Source organism: Stegodyphus dumicola, chromosome 12 (assembly GCF_044657685.1).
Source record: "Stegodyphus dumicola isolate Sdum_Otavi_A_Nest chromosome 12, ASM4465768v1".
In the NCBI taxonomy this organism is placed as follows: domain Eukaryota; kingdom Metazoa; phylum Arthropoda; class Arachnida; order Araneae; family Eresidae; genus Stegodyphus; species Stegodyphus dumicola.
In genome coordinates this window covers 115,780,278-115,798,942 of record NC_140779.1, presented here as the reverse complement: position 1 = coordinate 115,798,942, position 18,665 = coordinate 115,780,278, and the positions used below count along the sequence as shown (strand labels likewise).

Sequence of the window (18,665 nt, the reverse complement as noted above, 5' to 3'; positions counted from 1 at the left end):
AAAGGTATTATTTCTTTTCGTACCCGAGCATTATTGAATGAATTCACCGATCCTTGAAAGCAGACTTTTAAAAAAAATAAGTAATTATTTGCTTCTCCAGAAGAAGCAGGAATCAATAGTTTTGACAGACATTTTGTTAGCGTTTCTAGACATGAATAGGTAAGAATGTAGAAATGTTTTTACTGATTAGTGTGAGGAAAGGTGACATGATTGCTGTCTGTTGAGACATAAAGAATATTTTGAAATCCCTACCTAGTTTTTTATTATACCATATTCTTCTTCCATTTTAAATTTGTTTGTTGAAACTGATGTGAAGTTGAGTCTGAAATATACAAAACTGTAAAGTGTTTCTCTTGTCAAAAATAAATTTTAGTAACCTATCATCAGTACTATGTGCATTCAATTTATTATGAACTCGTACGCACTCAACAATATTATTTTTCGAATGAAAAACATAAAAGTATCCGAAGACGTGTTCCAGTTTCAGTCATACTTGAGAAAACTTCATGATGTGCTTACCCGAAATAATAAAACTATAAACAGTTTGTGGAGAACAGCAGCCGGAATGCACTCAAAAATAAACCAATCAAAAGGTATGAAAAGTTAGTTTTTCATTAAGAAGGCAGAAGAGAAGAAAATAATTCCTGTCCGTCTAACATCTTTCTGCTTCCAGGGCTCCTCTAGATGTCTGAAGAGGAGATGCAATAAAAAAATAACACTTCTTCTAGTTGAGCAAATCTTCTAATCACAAACTTTTGAAGTGGGAGCTTCTAAGGAAGGACGATTAAAAGATTAAAGAAAAGATAAAGTCCCTTATCGAAACACCGTAAGCAATCACAGAAGTGATTGGTTGGATTTATTCCAAACCTGTTTTATATAAATATATGTCATGATTTGCTGTTCTTTTAGCTTCTGAACATCGTGCTCTGAGTGCAAAATGAACCAACAAATAACTAATGCTTCCATATCCAGGGATGTCCATTTTCATTACGTTAAGGCTTAATTCTAGGAAATAGCTCGCTGGTTTTGCTTCTATGGTTACCACTAAGCGTAAGTGATGTCGATATTTTTAGATTATACCTAAGCCATTGTGACTGTTCAAAAAGTAGGCAATGTTAATTAATTAATTAGAAGTCTCATTTAATGATAGAACATTGTTGATTGTTATAAATTCCATCGGAATAAAATAAGAAATTGTTAAAAAATATGAGAAGTTTCAGATTTTAGAGGTCGCCCAAAAGGGTTTGTTAAGGTTTTTTACACTCATGCTGATCTACCAGTCTGCTCTTGCACTCAACGCCTCCTAACCTCACCCTTTTTTTATCTTTTTAACTTTGTTACTAAACATTATTTTCTTCGCAATTACGCCTCACAGAGTTCAGCAACAAAATCACAGAAATTTTAAAAGATGCATAGCTGCATATATTTAGAATTCCGGATGCAGTGTCAAGTGTTAACATATATTTTATAATATTTTCAGTCTTTTCTCTGTTTATCATATTATATTCGGTTTTCTCAGTAAGATGACTATCAAAAATTTTTTTATCTTTTTATTAGCAACTTTTATTCGTTAATTTTATTATTTAGATGTCACGTTTTTTGCACTTGCACAACATAAAATACAATTCAACAGCCAAATCACAAAATATTTAAAACCAGCATATCTTTAAAATTCCCGAAAGTGTGTTAGAGGTAACCATAATAATTTGATACTGGCTATATCATTTCTTTAAAAACTAAGCGCAGGTCCTGTCAGATGATTAAAATATTTATCATGAAAAAGAAAACGTTGTTGTTGTCGAGTCCATATTTCTTGAAAGGATGGTTGCCAGAGCCTCAAGGAGGTTGGACTTCTACTTCCACTCCAATTTTGAGAGACAGCACCCTGAAGGGATGGTCAAAGGATCTCCTACCCCTTTCCTCTCCCACCAAACCACACGAGAGGACTTTCGGCTCGCCATATATTTGGTGTCCCTGTGCCACAAAGACGCTATACAATTTATAAACATCCATGCATTCTCTGGAATTTGAACCCGGGCCCTTCGGTGCCGCAGTAAGCTTCCCTAACCAGTATACTGTTCGGACGGCTACAAAGAAAACGTATACAATGGTTTTAATGATTCCAGTTAATGTAATGTCAAAACATATTAGATATTTAGACATCTCATTTTAATACATGTTTATTTAAATCAATCGCATTAAAAATTACGAAAACTTATACTTAATATTATTGCTTTTAAATTGCTTATTTTATAACTTAATATCCTTCCAAACTGAACTTCAAAGTATCTTGGCCTTTCCTAAATGACATCAAACAGGCGCATGGAAGATAAAATTATTTTATTTCCGGCTGCCGCAACACAATGCTCTCATAGAACAGAGTTTGTTAATTAAAACTGAAAGATAAATCTTACATTTTTACATAAAGGCATTTATGATTGTTGCTGGTTTTTGATATAGCGACAAATAAAAATTGATGTGCAGAAAACTTAAAGATAATATATTATGAGGAGTTGGTGCGGCTGATTATATCCAGGTGCACAACAATACATGTTATAGAAATCCTACATACAAAATTTCAACGTTTTGAGGCTACTCGCTTTTGAGCTATCCGAGCTTCATACATACGTACAGACGTCACGGAAAAAAACTCTTCTAAGTCCATTTTACATCCGTTTGGGGAAAAAGAGTCCTTTATTCTGCCCTCATTTACAGATGTCACTCAAAAACATCGTTTTAAATTGCATTCGATAGTTGTCAAAATGAATATTTTCGTTGAGATATGATATCCAAAATCTTTCGCGACTACAATACTTGCTTTACTTCGTACAAAGAAGTAAAAAGGGAGGTGCACAACTGCATGTTATAGCACTTCCATCTACAAAATCAGTGTTGTACAGCTAATCATTTTTGAGTTACTGGAGATACGTAGGTATGTGCATTCATACGTAACGGTTAATTTTGAATCCCTTTGAAATCCACTTTATAATCCGTTATGGAAAAAAAGGGTCCTTTATTCTTTCCATACAGATATCACGCGACACATAATCAAAATGATTTCGGGAACAGTAAAAATCGATACTTCCTGTGTAATATGACACCCAAAATTTTCGCGATTGCAATACTTTCTTTACTTTGTACGAGGAAGTAAAAATATGATTAACTGTATGCGTAGATATGCAAAACACATGAATACATGAATAAATTAAACGTTCAAAAAATTCGTATTAAGGTTAATAATTAACTTAAACTCGTCCACGTAATTATACAAATATTTCTTTAATTTTCATTAGATGTTGAAAATACCGACAAAATTAAATGAATGCATATAATTACGATTACTTTTTACGATAAAATTTATATTTATTTATTGATAATCCATTACTCTGGTTAACATTAATTAATTTTAATTTAATTCAATAGTAATGTATTTAATTCATGGTACTCGAAGCATTTATATATTCTTCCTAAGCTGTACATTTCAAGAGCGTAAGAGAAGTACGACTTTCTACACTTTCTCATTCTTTAGTAAAGCATTACTTTTATTTCTTTATTTATTTTTCATTTTCACGTTAGAGAATTTCTAAATAAAAGATAGTTATCCCTCTCTCGTGCTTTAGGAAATCGGCTTTCTTTCTTAGCAGTTCTCCCAATATTGAAAATGCAATGGATGAACGTACACATGTACCTTCGGTCTGCATTTGTGACTCAAATGAAGAAAAAGGGTTCAGATCCAGATGTGTTAAAGTACCATCTGATCCAGATCGAATCGTTGTTGTCTACCTCAATTTGCGGCTTGCCAGCCATTTTGTGTATTGCACTTCTGCGTTTCTGCAATCTAATTCAAAACACGGTTTCGTGACACAAATGCATTATCGGAGGAAAACACAAACATATTTTAAAAGATGTGTGTGAAAACAATCTAAAACCAAAACTGGAGGAGGAAAAAGAAATTGAATATCCCGGTTTTCCCTTGAAAATTTTCTCTATGTTGGAAATAAAAACGGAAGGAAAAACTATAGCACATATAGTAATTTTAAACTATAAGAGCTCAAATCAGAATTTTGTTGAAATATTGAAAATGTAATTTTGTTTTATGTTGGTATCGAGACGTTTTATTTAGAAAACAATGTCTGAAACGTAGGTAAAATGTAATGGGAAATTAATGCAACTGGCTAAATATGTTTCTGCTGGGAAACGTGCCTTAAATTCAAGAGCATATTTGGCAGTGTTTATGCTACACATAATTGTTTGCCTGATTTGTTGTGTTTTTAGCTAATAGCTCGTGAAGGAATTAAGAGCAATATAATTAAAGATACATTAAAATCAATGCCTCAAAATGTTGAGGGATTTATTATTTGGAACCAATTGAACACTTTAACCGGTTTAAAAGTTTCAAAGGCGTTAAATATAAATAATTATGGCATATCAGTCTCGTTATGATTAAAATAAAATTTTTAACGAATATGGTCAAGGTATTACCGGCACCAAATAATTTAAATTCATAAAACTTGTAGAGTCATTAGGTTTTCCGAAGTAGGAAACATGAAGACTGAGCAATGCCCTCGCTGGGACCCGAACCTGGACCTTTCGAATGCGTGCCTGGTTTGTTACCGTGATACGGTAACCTCAGCACTCTGTGTGGAATAACCTTATATGCTTCCCCTTTTAAAGAAAGACTGGTGATTAGAGGACCCAATCTCCAAATCCTGGTGGTGAAGAGTCATCATCCACCACCTTTTTTAATTCAGGTGCCAGTGGAGAATCGTTAGGTTTTCTTATGGTGTAGTACATGAAAAATGAGCACTCCCCTCGCCGTGACTCGAACCTGGACCTCTTGAAAACGCACCGGGTATGCTACCGTGGCACCCAGAAGGCATGCCGAAAGGGGGAAATACCTTATATACTCCCCCTTTTAAAAAGCGACTGGGGATTAGGGACCCAGTCACCAAATCCAGGTGGCAAAAAATCGTCATCCATCATCTTTTTTAATCTGTGTGCCAGTAGAGAATGATTAGGTTTTTTTAATGCTGGAGTACATGAAAAATATGAAATGCCCTCGCCAGGACTTGAATCTGGACCTTCCGAATACGCCACGAAGGCATGCAGAAAGAAGGGAGAAAATACCTTATAAACTAACAAAAATACGCATAGTAAATTTAAATATGCTAATGCAGATATGCAGTGAAAGTGATAAATGTATTAAATATGAATGTGAAATGGCAAATGAAACCACAATTCAAAATTTCGGTAGAATTCATGCAGAGTCGGAAGTCGATTAAGAATCGCAGAATCGATAAAAATTTCGATTTAAATGAAATAATTATACTGTTTTCTAATTCTAGCTGCTTGTTTTAGAACTTAGGTTTGCTGAAAGGGGAAAGAGGAAAGTTTGGATTTTTATTTTCTATTTTGCTTAAACCAAGACTATCGACTCATTGCCTTCACTAACCCTCAGTTTATATCATATTCTTATGAGAAGGTGCTGTATAATCCAATCAATGCCTGCATTCTTCCTTAGGTAACAATGTACTCATGCAATCTTCAACCCGCCAGCTGTAAATGATGTCGAGTAGTCCCACGGACACGTGCATCACACATAGGTTGACAACTTCTGATTTACATACTTGGTTTGCAAACATGGGCGTATCCAGGATCGGAGCTAAGTGGTGCAAACGATCTTAGACCAAAAGCACGAAACTGTGATATGACACAAATTCGTCAGTGATAGAATAGATAAAATTGCTGAGCATCAGTATTTTGATTTGAAAGCGAATTAATTGGTTGGCTGCATGAGGGTTTTTGTGGGTTTTTTTTCCTCATGTATATATTATACATTGAATACGAGTTAGTTTACCTCAGAAAATTCTCCTCTAAGACAGCTTTCCTTGAGGATAGCACTCACTTGCTTTGCTATAGTCGAATAAATGAGCAAATGAATAACGGAACTGGAATACATGAGTTTAAAACAGATCGTTGAAACATGGGAGATAGGAATAAAGAGACTTCTGAACATTTTTACTTGGTCTTTAATTTATATTACGACAATTTTTCTACTATCTGAACTAAAAATCGTTCTAAAACTTCTTTTTCAATTTCTATTCTCGTTTCTTGAAAAAGCGTTCGATACACACTGAACATACACAACCCATTTAAGCGATTCTCTGTCATTGTACAGATCAACCAAGTTTTTATTCTGTCCAGAGTACTAAATGAGCGCTCAATAATATACGTAGTACATGGTTGAGACAAAGATATAAGAAGAGCACGTTTCGTTTCTGAGGTAAAAAATTTTCGCTTCTGTTGCGAAATCTTCCATAGTTAACTGCTTCATGTTGTCGATCTGTAGTTTCCTCGTTTTCCAGAAATTATACCAGAGTTCTCTCTCATTGTCAAAATTTTCCAAATTATAAAAATCGCAAAAGCACTCCACATTTTTGATAAATTCTTCCACTGGAATCTTTAGCATAGCCACAGGATGTAACAACAACAAATAAATTGCTGGTAAATTATTGCCGGAAAATCTTTGTTCCGCTGATAGTATTAAAGAATCCATAAAAGGGACAATAAGAGACCTTTTCCAGAATTCATCGGTTGCAGATGCTGGAGGATTTGTGCGATGTTTTTGCAGTTTTGCAATTATCGGTGCTTGCAATTCAGTGCCAATTGTCTCAGCCATAGCACTTGCAAAAGAGAGAATTTTCTAATATAAAACATCTGTTACTCTACGATGTTCCTTTACAAGCATTAAAATTTTATTTAAGTGGTTTACACATTGTAGCATATTTAAATTTTTGAACTGTAAAATATTAGCCACAGGTTCTAGCAGAAGTGAATATTTTGCAATTAGTCCTACACACACGATTCAGACTTTTCATTCAATTCAGATTTCGTACAATGTACCGGAAATTCCAGTACAATGTAACCGTAACTTTCCAATACAATGTAACCGGAAAGCAGTTTTCCTAGTAGATGCGGCATTTCTTATGTGACATTTCTGACATGTCCTCATGTGACATTTCTGAGACCAGCATGTGTCACATAAGTTTCGAATACTTACTACATATCTTCCTCGTAGAACCAAATTCGCGAAAAACGTTTATCACATCCTTTACAGTAGCAATAGTATTTCTAATTTTCGATACGCAGTTCAAATCGTTCGCAACTAAATTTAGTTTGTGACTGGCACAATAGAAAAACAAGGCCTTTTTTATACTTCTGTTGTAAGATCTTCTGCTTGCCATTAATATTCCCTGCCATAGTTGAGCATCCATCGTAATCCTATCCAACACATTTATTTGGATCAAAACCTTCCATTTTCAGAAAAGTGTCTAATTCATTTGCTACAGTACGAACACCCATTGCATTTAGTTCATCCTAGGAATTCTTCCCGACAGCCATCCTTTCTTCATCAAAAATATCAATACCAATTGACAATTGCTCGTTCTCAGATATATCGCTTGTTTCGTCTGCCATGAATGCTGTAAGAAAAAGCTTTTCTTGCATCTCGTACTATAGTGTCTTTCACCACCAACCTGCACAAATTCATCAATTCGTTTGGGATTTGACGTGACATATAAATAGCATTTTTACTATCTTTTTCGAAATGTCTTTGTAAACTTTTATCTCCTGCTTCGATTATTAGACGAATCAGACCCTGTTAATTCCCTTCCTGTTTCGTCTTATTCCTTACAGAGAGGTCATGATTTCGACAAAATATGATTTTGGAAATTATTGACAATATTACGTTTAGATTTTCTTCCATTACTTTTTTGTGTCCAGAAACTAATCTAACATTTACATGTTCCTTTTCTAGAAACTTCTTGGCAGCGATTACTGATGCTTTGTGCACTCATTTGAAAAGTGATTTTTACAAGCGTCATGCATGACATGATAATGGCTTAATAATGAAGGAGCCCAAAACACCTTTCATTAATGCAAAAGCAGGAGAGAAAAGAGCACAGTACAAGCATAATGATCCTTTTACATTTTTTGAATATGCGAGCCAAGGGACATAAGTCTTTAGCCATTCATGTCTAAATTTTCTTCTTGAATGGATAGCATCAGCTGCAAAATCATAAATTTCATCAGGTGTCCAAAAACATTTTAATATTTTCATCTTTATATGTGTGGCCATTGATGATCAACACCCTTACCCATCTTCACAAATCATGGTTGCAATCTTAAGGAATAATGTAAAAAACATGCCTGTATAAATAGAACAGAATAATATTAGAAACCTGGTTGGACCTTAAAGAATAATATGAGAAACAGAGAAAAGTTTTCTCTAACTTGTTAGTTGAAATAAAAACAAGTAATATAAAAATAAGTAAAGTCAGTTCCTACTTAGGTCAACAAAGAAAAATTTTTAAAATACAATTTTTTTTTAAATTAAAAAAATTTTTTAATTTTAATATGTGAAAATACTGTATTAACATCAAATGTCATCCACTACGAGTTTAAAAAAATGTATTTGATCTTGAGGGGATGAGCAAAAAGTATTTTATTAACGATTAGAAAATAATTAGTTAGAATTAATTAAATAATTAGAATTAATTAATTAAATAAAAAAAATTAAAGTAAATTCCTACTTAGGTCAACAAAGAAAAATTTTTTAAATACAAAAAATTAATTAAAAATTTTAAAAAATTCTAATATGCAAAAAAACTGCATTAACATCAAGTGTCATCCACTACAGGTTTGAACTTGAGTGGATGAATAAAAAGTATTTTATTGACGATTTAAAATTTGAACAAGATGTAGGGAGAGTGTGAGGTAATAGAAGAATTTAAAAAAGGCTTTGCAATTGTTTAGGGGGGTGCAAGTGCACCTCCTTGCACCCCCTGGCACGCCCATGTTTGCCTTAGGCTGTTTACAAATTTTTAGAACGATTTCCTGGACATTTAACTAATGTTTAAAATGTAAAGAGCACTATTTTTAATATCTATCTAATAGATTCTTTGGACTATAAATTTACATTGTGATTTTCATAATAGAAGGTCTTTTGTAAATTCCCAAGAGTGTTGATTTCCATTCGTTTTTCGCTATATTCTAGAGCCCAGCAATCGCGGTAAATTTGCATTTAAAAGTTGCTGATTCATCAAGGGTCACAATGTATATTCATTTATTCCCCACCTTAATAGTTTTCATACAGGGTTTTACAAAATGTTCTGTTTAAGAAGATTATGGCTTTTAAGAGATGTACATATAAGAGAATTATGGCACTGTGTCTAACACAGCAAGTTGTTGTTTTGGGTAAGACTATGAAATCGCGATGCGCAAAATATCACTGCTGAAAACTTTCGTAATTTTTTTAACCTCAGTCAAGATATTTTGGCCATCTTCGAGAAAATGTTCGATTTGAAAGCCTTTTTTCTTTTTTTTTTTTTTTTTTTAGTCCAAAGGAGCTTTGTCCTTGAAGGACAATTGTGTTCGTTTCGCAATTTTGCGTTGAAAACTTTTGTAAGATTCTCACTAGTGTATTTCTCAGTTACTGTAGAAAGTGTCGAATCTTAAGAACTAGTTAGCGAATAATCGCTTACGTTTGTGTAACAAGAAACAACAAAATGGAAGGGTAACTAACCCTTTATTATTCCAATATGATTTAATAAAACTCCGTCTTGGAGTGTACAATAAAAGCCGACACTTGGGCTTAAGAGACTAAGAATTAAACTAAAGCTATGATTAACTAAAAGAGATACAGCCGAAGCTATCAAGATTCTAAACGAGTTGGCGGCTTAACTCTATTTGACTACGAAGCTTATCAAGGGCCTGAGTACGGCCGAGCGTAATAACAGCTTTGAGAGAGAGAGTAGCCAAAAGGCGCAAATCAAAAACTCTGATTCTCTCTCACTCTGTAAGTAGACTTCGCGGTTTAAATACTGCTCCTCCTCATTAAGTATTCAGAATGATTCCAAAACTACGTTCTGGCCGGAAGTAGTAAGTTGAAGTTAAAAATTTGATAGGAAAGGAACTTTAACTTAAAATTTAACTGTTAATAAAATTAACATAATCCTTACACTTTAAAAGGCTGTATCTCTTTTAAAATCGTTGCCACCAAATACTATCCTTCTGTATTAAATCTGAAGAAATTAAATAATGAAGAATCTGCATAGCTGTATGTATGTTTCTCGCATTGTGATAAAACAACGGATCTAAAGCCATAAAAATTTGAATAACGTAATCCTACTGCCAATATGGACATCTGAATGCCCAAATTTGAAATTTGGAATTTGTTTTATTATCGATTTTATATTTTGTAAAACTTTAATTTTTTTTTTTTTTTTTTTTTTTTTTTTTTTTTGTCCACTACGCCAGTTTCAAGGTCCGTTTCACTAAATAAGACTCCCAGTGAAACGCAGTTTTAGAATGACTATTAGATGGTCGAAATTTCTTAATTATGACCATCAAATTTTAGAAAAAGTTTTTCCTGTTTATTGTTTCTGAACTTAGTTTTAAAATTCTGATGATTATAACATGGATTCAGAAAACCTCAAAAAAAAAGTTAAGATCGATGAATTCTGCTTTTGTTTTTAAAGATTCATAGTAAAACTCAACATCTAAAATATAAATTCAATTAATCTTTATGAATATTTTATTAAAAGTTTAATTTTTTAATGATCTTAATTTCCTTACTTAAATCTTATTTTTCCAGATTTTATTTATACTATCGTAAAAGTAATATTATATTATATTTATTGATTGTCGTTTTTAGTTTTTCTTTTGACATGGAATTTCACTTGTCAAAAGTTAAAATAAAAACTTACATCCATACATCGAAATATTTCCATGAATGAAGTATTTCAAAACAGAAAAGCTATTTATAAAATAAACCTTTCGTAATTGATAACTTTCCCTTATTTCGTTTGACTGAGTGTAAAAACAATTTTAGCAAAGATTAATTCTGTACCATTTATGTTTGTTCTATTCTAAGAAAAAGTGACATCAAAGTTCTCATATAACTGCGGCAAATAATTTATATAATGAAGCATGCAGTCACTAATGGGAATAGGGATGCATAAAGTATCTGAATTCAATTTGTCTGAATATCCTCTACGTAGGACTGTTTTGATATATATTTTGTTCCTACTGAGAGCTAGTGTATTTTTCTTTAACGTAAACTCCCATGTGAAAACTAAATAAATCCCCTTAAAATAAGATTTTGACTCGGAGCAAACCATTTCTTCGCAGAAAAAGATCTACTGCTTAGCGTTTCAACTTCATGATGTATATACAATTATTGTAAACATGTAATCAGATCATATATATGCATTATGTAACAATAATTAACCTGAGTAATAATATAGGTTTTGGTTTTATATGAGTAAAGCAAAGCTTCGAGGCCTATCTGCCTAAGGGGACGGATGCCTTCGTGGAAAACTTTCTAAGGGATTGGATTTATGAGCATGTGTACTCAGGTAAGGAAACTCCTTGCTGCGTTTGTGTTTTCGTTGTTTCCTTTGTGTGTGACAAGACCCAATTTCTCTTATCAGACTACGTTAGACATCCACATTTTGTAAAATAGTACAGATAAATTTGTTATTGGTGTTATATAGCAGAATACCAATTAGAGTAATGGAAACAGGTGATAAACATATTATCAAAGAATAATTTTTGTTTTCTTCTAACATTTTGTGTTGAAAATATGTTAAATCTCGGGATTACTAGAAATGTTCCCACAAAAATACTTAATATTATTTTACTTTTATATTTATCACTTAAGCTATAAGGAATTAAATGGGCTAAAATCTAAGAGACAAAGAAAAATATCTATTAAATATACTTGCCTGAGTACATACACTAGCTATTTTTGGAAAAAAAAATCTCTTTTTATTTACAAAACTGTTTACACAAAATTTTATGTGTGCACATAAACTTAAATATTTAGTCCATTTAATTCATAATATTTCACAAAAAATTTGTGGAAATTTCGTAAGACTGTTAAAGCAATATTTTAAACTAAAGATTTTTTCGTAACAGAAAAGTTGAAAAACTCAAATGCCCTCCCGACCAGGATAATGATTAATGACTCTGACTGCCATACCGAAGGGCCTGGGTTCCAAGCTTGCAGAAGGCACGGATAAACGGGTATGTGTTTAGTGTCTGTGCGGTAATGGGGCACTCTAAATATGCAGCGACCCGAAAGTCCCCTCGAGAGGTTGATGGTAGGGGAGGAAGAGGGAAAGAACCTTGGACTCATCCATTCGGGATGCTTTCCTTCAAAATTGGGGGAGAGGGAACTTCAGTAAAGTCGGGCTGGTCACCTAGATCGTGCTCAAGGCTCATGCCAACGACAGGCACATTTGACGCCTTACCACGATGAATGTCCAGGGCTTGTGCTGACCATTCTCAGGCAATTGCGATTGCTATCAAAAACAACAGGCTTGTCATTGCTTAAAACCCTAGGTTCAGAACTGGTTTTCTATGCATAAATTTGTCAGAATAGAAAAAGGACTCAAATTTAAAATAAATATGTAAATAAAAATTAAAACAAGAAATTTACTATTTTGTTTAAAAAACATTGTCATTTGAAACTGCCTTACTCACAAGCATACTGCAGTGGAAATAATCTCAATTCGACAGCAATCTATATATGCTTTCGGAAATACATATTATGTTTTAATATATAAACTCTATTCATGTTTTTTCATAGATAACATACTTATAGTTTTGAGGCCGTGTTGTATAGGATAAGTATTTTTTCAAATCTAAATCAAAGCAGTGCATAAACTGTTGATACTATCGACTGTATTGTTCACGTGTATCTCATGAGATGAGACCAGTGAACAACTAGTGGTTAATATATAACATAAAGATTATCTGATTTTACTTTCAGAATTTTTCGTGTTTAATAAATGAACTTCATCGAAAGTTAAATTATTGAAATGCTAAAAGTTGAATTCTTTATAATGTAAAAAATCTCCTTTCCTACAAAGATTTATTTTGTCAATATTTATTGCCTATAAAATATTAATTTTAAATTATTTAACACAGAATTAATTTAAAATCGTTTAAACCTGCGTAACGAAATTAAATTCTCATTTCCAAATAATCTTTCATTTAATTACAATTAAACTATGCTAAAAGATTTTATTTTACGTGTATTGATTATTGAGATGTCAATAACTAACATTTAAGCAACGTCACATTCTTTAGTATTATCTTATCTCCAACGCAAACTAAAGCAGATATTTTCAATACCAAAAACCTATACCCAGTGAATTATGACACAAAAGAAAACAGAATTAAAGCGGATGGAGAGAAAAATATAAATTACTTTTATATATAAAAGCGACGGACCGACGAGAAAAAACCATTTATTTTGGTGCATTAACTTTTTCTAAACATCTAGATAGGTAAAGGTAAAGGTAAAAGTATGGGGGCACCAGCGATGTGCTATAGGTCAACTGGTAATGCCTTCCCATACTAACTCTTAAAAAAAAAGAGAGGGGGGAGTCGCAAGTTTTATACGAATTTACATAGACTGAAGCTTTCAAAAAGTTCTAGAGTTTGCCTATTATGGTACATCGTGCAATCCCACAGTACGTCCTGCATCCAATACTTAATTAAAATAATGATGTAGGACATAAGTAGATTACAAAATAGTCGGAATACAATTTGAGATCCACAAGATAAATTGAATATCTGATTTGGTGCATCAAAAATAGGAGATAAACATAATTAATAAATAGATAAACATAATGAGATAATTATAATTAGTACTGGCAACACAATGTTAAAATGAATTGTAATAATAATGCTAAAGAGGTGGGTGTCCATGGGGTATTTCTTATATATTGGTTTAGTGCAGTTTATAAAGTTCACAAGCGGAGCCATTTTGTCCATAATCACAGCATGTAAAAGTTTACTAAGCAGTATGTGGACTTACACTTGACACAGATCTAGGCCGTAGGAAGAGAGTCGTTGCATAATTTTCTGAAACTTTGGATACTGATGTTTATCTTTAATTAAAAACCTTTGGAATGCCAGGAGAGCAGTTCTTGGGGATTTTATGTGAATATCCTCAGTTAGGGGTATGAGAAAGTGTAATGATCAGGAGTTCCCTGTTCCCCACATATACAGATATCGGAATTTGCCAAATTTCTTGCGTAGAAATATGTGGGTGAGGATCGATGCCCTGTTATAAAGTAATTTAGTGAAGGATTCGAGTACAGAGATGCGAAGCTTACATTGGGGATCAAGTTATATGTGCGTCTTCCCTGTGGAGCATTGTTCCACAAATCTTGCCAAGATTTTGAAGCAAGCTGTTTTAGTTGATAATTGAAATTTGAGCAAGGCCACGGAATGATGATTCCAGTACCATCTTGATTAATAGCTGCTTCTTTGGCTAGTTTATCTGCCTGATCATTACCAAAATGGCCACTATGTCCTTTGATCCATGAAATTTGAATTTTGTAGTTTGGAATTTTGCGAAGAAGAGATTTATGTCAGATATCAATGGAGAGGAAGGTAAGGGATTTTTAATAGCTAGCATAGCTGCTTGGGAGTCAAATTTTATGCTAAATTCGTTGAGATTTTTGAGAATGGCTATTTCAATCGCTGCTTTTATAGCTGACAATTCTGCTTGGAAAACACTATTATTATTATGGAGAAGGCCTTTTCATTTGATGATATTTGAACATATAGATAGCAGAATAGCAAGACATTGCATCGCTTTAAATTTTAAAAAATATATCGAAAATAATGTCGAGAGTATCATCGACGTCCATTGGTTCCCATTTTAACGAGAGAGTGTAGACAATTTACCTTTTACCATATTATTTTCTCAGATAATGTTTCAAAACTGCGATGTTTCTTATCCGCTTTATTTTACGATGTTTTGCACCATCATGTTTTAAATCTGCGATGTTTTCTTTTTGCTTTCTTTTCTCCTGGAATGTTTTGTACGATGATGTTTTCGCCTTGCTTTGTTTTCGTCCGCGATGTTTTTGGCGGATTTCGAGAAAAGGTGGTTGAAGAAAAGGATACAAGAGGACTGAAATCTTAAACGGGATAATTTTTTTAAACTTATGAAAGTGATTAAAAGATTCCGTAGGTTTTCGCTCATCCTACCCATGTCTTACTTCTAGATTTTTTCGTGGAGGGTCCGATTTATTTCTGCGAGTATTAGATGTAACGGAATTAAGTAACCGATCACTCGGATACTTTACGCTCGGGTGATTGACGTTGGGTACGTAGCCGATTTAACATAATTTATAAGCTTTGTTTGATGTCCATATCTATATCCATCGAAGCTATGTATAAGTCTTTTTTTGTTTTTCAATTACGAAATATGCATTTCGAATATGTGCATTCTTTAACGATTTAAGGGAGAAAATCTAAAGTAGATACCTCATGACTTCCTTGTATGGTCTATTTATTTATACACATTATTGCTGCACTTCATTTCAACTTATTTCCCTAAAATATTCCAACTTAATTAACCAATCCCTCGAGGCAAGCAGAAAATAACATAAAACATTACATATTTTTGAATTAAAATATCCCGATTCATCTTTGTCGTACGGGAATCAAACTTCTTATAATTTTATTTTTTCATAACGAGCATAAAACTTATCCAAATATAAGCATAAGAAACAGGAGTTAGCACTAAGAGATGATGATTCTCCAGGATTTGGTGATTGGGTCTCCTAATCCCTAGTCGCCCTTTAAAAGGGGAAGTATATAAGGTAATTTCTCTCTCCTTTCTGCATGCCTTCGTGGTGTAACTCTATGCGTATTGGAGAGATACCGGCTCAAGTCTCGAGGAGGCCATTGTTCATCTTTAGTGTTTCTTACTTAAAAATCCTAATGACACTACAACATAATCATATAAAATAAAATTATTAAATGTAATAAAAACCCATAAAAAGGTAAAATAATTACTCCAAAGATCTAAGAAAATTCATTTTAAAAATATAAAAAAAGTTTAAGAGTATGAAAAGTAGTAGTTTAAAAGGAGAATAGAACTTAGCAGTTACTAAATAATCGTATGCAAGTTTTAAGATTTATACGAAAATATCGCAGCAACAGTAACTATTTCGTAACCCTGTTATAAATTTAATGTTGTACACTCATTGATTTATGTGCATAAAGGAAGCTAGCAAACAAATCTCAAACAAAGAAGTTTGTGGTGATATGTGAAAAATAAGTACTTTAGTTTATTAAATATCCAAATAAGTATATATATTATGACACGTGGAATGTTTATAATGTGGTATATCTTCGAATAATATGCAGTGTGAATCAGAAAAAGATGGTCAAATCTTTACAAGGTGATAGAACGCAGCTATACCAACAATATTTCACGCATAAAGCTTTTACGAAGCGCAAACGGCAAACCGCTAAGTGGCATTGTAAATGGTATAAAAAAGGTCGGTCTTGCACCCAACAGCATTTTTTACCGTGGGAATGGCGAGATGATAGCTGGTTATACGAATCACGAAATTTCCAGGACGATGGATTGGTCGAGGTGGTCTCATAGCTTGGCCACCAAGATCTCTCGTGTTTGGACATTTCCTGTGGCCGCATATGTAAAGCCTAATCTACGAGGGCTCCTTTGAAACCGATATGTATCTAGTCGCTAGGATTGCTGTTGTTGCCGAAGATAGTCGGGAAATGCCGGGTGTCTTCGTTAATGTGCGTCAGTCCCTATCCTGAAGTAATGAAGTCCACATTACAGCTGGCGGAAGGACTTTTGAGCATGTAGTACATCAATTACATTCCTGTTAATAAAATAATTTTTAAAGTATCTCCACACATTCTTGTATTAATTCTTTAAATGTTACAGTGGAAATCTACCATTTAAATTTCCACCGCCTGCGTTCTGACCGTACATTGTATGATGAATATTGCTCGTATAGCTGTGTTCTATCACCCCGTAAAGTTTTCCCATTTTTTTCAGATTCACCCTGTATATGTATGTTACTGTGAAAGATCGAAATTGGAGAATGTAGACATTCTCCGATGAATACCAACACATACCAATTACGTCAGTGAAAGATCGAATATTTGGTTATATTCTTATACTATATTCGGACCATCATGGGTGTTTGTAGACAAGCACAGATACCTCTGGTGGAGGTCAAAACAAGAAGCCGAGAAGAAAGAAGTCTTCCACGACTAAATGCAGTTATAAAACCAAGGGACTTCTGATTGTTGCTGTAAATAAAGCTGAATAACTTCAATCACATAAAAGTAAATTTATTCTTAGTGTTAACTTTCTTTTCTGATTTAGAAAACGTGGTTCGTTTGAGGTTCAACAGTGTACTTATATGTACCATATTTGGCGGTGTAAGAGAAATATTTAGCAAATATTTCGGACCTATACCAAGTGACTTTGTGAATGTTAACATTTACTGGAGAATGTCAACAATCTCCAGACTTCGTCTTTGACGGTAATATATACATTAATCTAATATCTAGAAACCCGTTAACTACTCGTCGCGTAATTATTTTTAATGTTAAATTTAGTTATTTTAAGTTTTGCTGTTTCACTGCCAATATCTTTAAGATTCCAGAAACAAAATTGCCAGAAACAAACGTACTTCTATATTTAATTTTAAGTTTTTATTTATTGATATTACGGCAAAATACTCTAAAGCTAGCTGCCTAAGGGAATTCCTAAGGGATCTATCTACCTAAGGGATGTTTCAGTGGAGGGATTTAAAAGGGATTCCGGCTCACATTAAACGCCACATATGGGAAAAACCACGAAAACGTCCACGTCAATTCAAATAAATGAATGATTTCTTAAATATGTTCCAATATGGGGAATATTTTCACGCGGATGATGCAAAGAGCGTATCTACTTATAACTGTAAGCTCTTTTAATTCTTGTTTCTAATCAATAGTTTTAAATCACCTTCACTCTTACACTTTTAGTAGTTTGCAAAGGATTAAATTTCTCTTAAATTTGAAAGTTTTATTCCATAGAGCTTCTGAGTTCCAAGTGTTTTCAAAAATTCTTTAGGGAATGGGGAAAACACGTAGATATAAATTCCAATTTCAAATTTCCTAGAAAAATAAATATACTATCAGAAACTCCGAGATTCGGATTCTGCACCAGTAAAGAACTTTCTGCAAACAAATATCCTAGACATTATTCGAGCCAAGAAAAATCCATCTTTTGTGCCTTCGAATGGAATAATGTTTCCCCTGCATTTTATTCAGATGCGTCATAAGCTGATTTGGTACTTAGAGTTTGTCTTCTTCCATCACCAAACTTCTTTTATATGCGGTTTTTCATTATTATTAGATAATAAAATTGCTTTTGCATAATCTATGGCTGAGACATTTTATGCATTTCTGAGAAAACAATAAATGTTTCCAAACGAGAATAAAACTAACTTGCAAAAACACATTATTAGCAAATATGCGAACATTATTAGAAATTATACCATCAATAAAATTGGAAAGCTTTGTAGTTAAACTAAAATAAATATTCATAAATAAGAAAGAGGCTATAAGAATTTTAAATTCTGACGCAATAGATTCTGAATGCTTCACATACATTTAATAACTAGAATTTAGTAAGGAAATATGTACATGAACAAAGAGTACGTGTGCCGCTGATGTATGTAAAGTTATTTATATAGCAACTAAAATTAAAAGGAATTTATTTTAAACTTCCTGAAGCTAATAATATTATAATGAAAGCTATGGAT

General features: G+C 33.1%; 1 protein-coding gene across 10 annotated transcripts in view; it reads left to right on the top strand.

Moving 5' to 3' along the window:
- Positions 1-18,665, top strand: part of LOC118181291 (FMRFamide receptor-like) — a 647,035-nt gene that overhangs the window by 297,330 nt on the left and 331,040 nt on the right. For 2 of the 10 annotated variants that reach the window (XM_085806842.1, XM_085806835.1), the window contains exon 1: positions 903-1,050. The exons of the other annotated variants lie outside the window; for them this stretch is intronic. The gene's annotated coding sequence lies outside the window, so the exon portion shown is untranslated. Of the gene's footprint in view, positions 1-902; positions 1,051-18,665 lie in introns of those variants that run through there. 10 annotated transcript variants of the gene reach the window in all.